This window comes from Strongylocentrotus purpuratus, unplaced genomic scaffold, assembly GCF_000002235.5.
Source record: "Strongylocentrotus purpuratus isolate Spur 01 unplaced genomic scaffold, Spur_5.0 spur5_contig_727, whole genome shotgun sequence".
In the NCBI taxonomy this organism is placed as follows: domain Eukaryota; kingdom Metazoa; phylum Echinodermata; class Echinoidea; order Camarodonta; family Strongylocentrotidae; genus Strongylocentrotus; species Strongylocentrotus purpuratus.
In genome coordinates, this window is record NW_022145422.1 from 55,284 (window position 1) to 60,270 (window position 4,987).

The 4,987-nt window shown below is 32.7% G+C and overlaps 1 long non-coding RNA gene across 1 annotated transcript; it reads right to left on the reverse strand.

Moving 5' to 3' along the window:
• Positions 1 to 316: 316 nt before the first annotated feature.
• LOC115929724 lies at positions 317 to 3,259 on the reverse strand. The gene is made up of 2 exons (XR_004066702.1): positions 2,521 to 3,259; positions 317 to 2,153 (listed from the first exon to the last, which is right to left on the reverse strand). It is a non-coding gene; the product is annotated as an uncharacterized LOC115929724 (long non-coding RNA).
• Positions 3,260 to 4,987: the final 1,728 nt, after the last annotated feature.

Consider the following 4,987-nt stretch of genomic DNA (forward strand, 5'->3'; position numbering starts at 1 on the left):
TTTCTCAAGCACTACCATCTCACACATCCAGTCAACGACTCTGTACATTCAATTAAATCATACAGTGCAAACTTGATATAAAGAGATCAGTTATACCTGAAATGACAAGGTAATTTAACAGCTTTTGGGGGTTAAGATTTCTTGGTTGCACATGACCTCATTGTCAAAAGTTTCCACTGTAGAATAGTCACCCTACTCCTACAGCTCTTTTCTCTGCATCGATGCACCTACTCAGTTTGCCAAATTCACTTCATCCTTTCAGTCCAATCCATTCAGTAGAACATTTAAAATAGTCAATGGGTATATGGAAAATGTATACAGTCCACTCCTATTATAACGAACATGGATACACCAAGATTTTATTATCAGGCAATTCTCATCAGTCCCAATTTTAAACAAACCAATGTGTTCAGTAACTTGAGTATAACATGATTTCATTTTAACAAGGAAATTGGCTTGGTCTCGAGCACCTCGTTATAATGGCAGTGGACTGTAACAAACAAAAAGAATAAAAGGGAACATGTCAAATAAAATACATGTACTTTATTTTCGAGAGGTAAACACAATGACATGAGTTTAGTATAGTATGTGTGTTCATGTAAGCAAATAAATAAAGAACTTAACTGATATTTACAATCTTTGGTTAAGTACTGTAGTGTACATGTTGTAGTAATAGAGTTGTTCATGGTTTGCTATGATTATACTCTAAAAAAAAAAAAACAAGACAAATGCGACTGCGTCTCCTATATGCCTCCGCCTTAAAAAAATATCATCCACCTAGAATGTAGCTTTCTATTTTTGTTCAAATAAAGTATTCAGGTGAGTTTCAGGACTATTACTGAGCCGATGTGGATATGCCAGGCGATCACAAGCTCTCTCCCTCACTAGTAACCAAATAAAGCAGTATTCTTGACATGAGAGTGTTGTTTTCTGTCTCTTTTATTACAATTTAATTGCAAAGTGCTCTTAATAATGTAATAACATTTTCAAACCTCGAGAAAATCATGACAAGTAAAAAAAAATTTCTCGTTATTTACAAAGATAACAAAATAAAATAAATCATAAAACAGATTTTTCAACAATGCATGCATGCTCTATTGTACAGTTGACATGTTACATAATTTTCTCAATCTCAATTGAACTGTCAAAATCTTAATACAATCATCATAATCTAGAAACACTTACTACAAAATCAATGACATGTCATGTCATTGAGATATATATAAACAAGAAAATGACAGACTTACATGCTACTATTTTCAAATAGTTTTACAAAGTATACCATCATTACCATGTATCATAAGTAATGGTCTTATGGTCCTTTATCTTCACAATATGCAGGCACTCATTGTGTACACATACATGTTGTACTTGCCTATAAATCTCAATGATTAGACATAAGAATTACATAATAAAATGGAAACAAATACTAATGTAAAGGATACAGATGTTGGTCATGCTGTTCACAGGCATCGAATGGTGATTGTACGTTACATGTACATTGTAGCTTGATTAGTTTCTATTGATCTGTAAAGATATAAATGAAATGTGAGTTAGGGGTTAGAATAATCATGCATTGGTACATTTATGAACATGCAATTAATACTTAGTACAAGTATTTATGTATTTCATAATGAAAAATTCAAAGGCACAGAACATGTGTGTACAAAAGTACGATAGCAAAAAAGATGCCAGGCTGACGACGAACGGATGGTGAAACAACGGAGTCATCAAAGAGCTGTCAAGGTGCATGAAATGTAAACCACTCAGGTAGGCAATTAATTAGAGTTATTTTATTCTTAGATATATTGGGTGAACATACATAAAATAAAACATAAAACACAGAAAAGAAAATAGTAAAGGAACAATTTGTTGAAGAAAAAAATAAAAAGGAAAGAGAAAAATAATGTAGATCTAGGTAGAACTTGTGCCACCTGCAAATTATTGTTCTAGCATAATGATGAGGTAAACTACTCTAATATTTTGATGTCAGATCTTAACTAACAAACATGAAATAAATAAACCCAAAAAAATTATCAACAATAGATTTAGATTTCTACTTAGTAAGGACATACCTCGCAGACACACTCTCGGACTTGGAAGACTTGCTCTTCTTCTTGCGTGGTGCTTTAGCAGGTTGTGTTTTCTGATTCCTAGAAAAATAATTTGAGATACAATTTAGCCTAAAACCACATCAAAACATTATATCATGCAAGGCAAAATAATTGACAGACGTAGTAATGGTACAAAATCTGAAATTTTTTACGTGGATTTATTGTAATCACGTTTGTTTACATTCACTCATTCACTAACAGACACTACACTGCACTTGGAGATTCACTACACTACACTCACTAAGAAGTTGTGTAGTCTACAACCTCAACACTAGTACATGGGAATATTGATACGTAAAATAACATTCTATAGGCCTATTATGTCTATGAAGTAGCATTATATTCAACAACAGACACAATAAAATATATATATCATAATATAATTAAGTTTCAGAAATAAACGTACCTTTTCAGCTGTTTTTCTGGGGCCAGTTCCGCTCGTCGATAGTCCGTAATTCGACAACAAACTCGTTTCTCTACGAGTGGGACTAGTAATATTTTGAACATTTGTCGGGCTCACTTTCTTGGGAAGAATCACTAAAATGGGATAAGGAGGCATCGGAGTATGAGGAGTCACTATCTCTTGATGAAATTTCATCGCTAGAATAATTGCTGGAAGACATTTTGGTGTGATTTGGAGACGTTTGATGAACGAAAATCAGCAAAAGTCCGATGCGCACAGCAGTGCCAGTGGGGAAAAAAAATAACGGGTAATTTTCAAATTACGTACTTGCGTACTGTCCTCTACGTTGAAACTTTTGCGCACACATGCACATAGAACGGGAATATCTCGATCGAATGCTTTTTTTTCTATTAATAAAGGAGATTTTTTTTGGTTGAAATTTCTATGTGTACATTTTCTTTTTACACATGGTTTATGTATGGTTATCTTTGAGTGCACTAGTCACTACTATAGTTTGTAAATAAAATCAAGAATATTAATAAAGGAACAAAATTGAAATTTCGTACATTTTCTTTTTACACATTGTTTATTTATGGTCATCTTTGAGCTCACTATTCAATATGTGACCCCACAGCTAAAAACAACCAATAAGTCGCAAAATGAACAACAGAGATAATGGCAGGAGAAGCGGGCTTTTTGAATAGGATGCCAGTCATAAACAATGAAAATATGCAAGTTTAGAAAATAACAAAAAATAGTTTACAAATTTGTATCATGTCATAAAAAATTTAAGTGCAAAAAATAGGAAGAAAATAGTACTCGCAAATAGGTAAAAAGAAGTCTGAAAAAGATAAAGGTGAAAAAATAGGGAAAAAATAGTCTGAAAAAGATTAAGATGAAAAAATAGGGAAAAAATAGTCCTATTTTATTTGAGAAAATAGGCAAAAAATAGTCTGAAAAAGATGAAGGTGAAAAAATAGGGAAAAAATAGTTTGGTACTCGAGAATAGGAAAAAATAGAACTATTTTTTTTCTATTTTCTTTAAAAAAAATAGGAATAAAATAGTCCACAAAAGTTGAAGGTAAAAAAAATGGGGGAAAAATAGTTTGTGCTTGAAAATAGGAAAAAATTAGGACTATTTTTTTCCTGTTTTCTTATAGGAAATAGGAAAAAAATAGTCTGAAAAAAAATATAGGTGACAAAAATAGGGAAAAGTTTTGTACTTGAAAATAGGAAAAAAATAGGACTATTTTTTCCCTGTTTTTTTATAGGAAATAGGAAAAAAATAGTCTGAAAAAAAATATAGGTGAAAAAAATAGGGAAAAATAGTTTGTGCTTGAAAATAGGAAAAAAATAGCCCTATTTTTTTCCTATTTTCTTGAAGGAAATAGGGAAAAATAGTCTGCATTTCCAGAAAATAGGGAAAAAATAGGAAAAAATAGGGAAAAAATATATTTTCGCAACACACAAAACTACTAGGGTATTGTTGTAGATGTAGCAAAAGAAAAAAACGCAACAGCTGGGGGTCGAACCCGATACCTTCCAGTTACCAGGCGATTGCCTACCCACTAGACTAAAGTGTCACATTGCTAATCTCCATGTTTTTTTTCATACTTATACTTATTGTTGTAGATGTAGCAAAAGAAAAAAACGCAACAGCTGGGGGTCGAACCCGATACCTTCCAGTTATCAGACGATTGCCTACCCACTAGACTAAAGTGTCACATTGCTAATCTTCATGTATTCTTCATACTTACACTAATTGTTGTAGATGTAGCAAAAGATGTTTTCTGACTAATTCAGAGAGTCGCTTGTTAAAGAAAGAGTATTACATGCTATTTTTTCTTTGTTGAGGGGGGGGGGTGTCCCCTTTAAAAAAGAGATGACAAGTCAATATTATGGAGTGAAGAAAAAAAATAACATGGGTTTATATAAAGGAGAAACTGAGACTCGAACCGAGTACATTGCATTGTGAAGTGATCACTTTTATCCACAAGACCATTTTGCCTCACCGTGATAACTGGTTCGCTTTTTGTTGTTAACACTTTCTGCATGCTAATGACTTTACAAAATGTGCCGATTTACTGATTTGACGCTTTCGGGATGCATTATTATCATCATTTTTGTAGTCCGATGTTGTCAAGATTGCCCGTATTTTTTTTCTTTCAGTTACTGATATTACTGATATAATAGTGGGGTTTTATGTTTATTTCATTTAATTTGCAAACTGCTGACTTAAACTTAAAGTGATATGACAAGAGGCCACTGCCCTCACATAGTATAATGAATAGAACACGGGTCTATTCAATTCAGTATATGCTACGAATTCTATAACAGGGCACCAATGAATAGGGAAGCTTGGCTATTCGATTCTGTTTTCAATAGCTTGCACCTGCAATTTTTGAATAGTTACGTAACAAACTACTCAGCTCTTTCTGACATGGCATCAATAATATTAGTGAATTGAAAA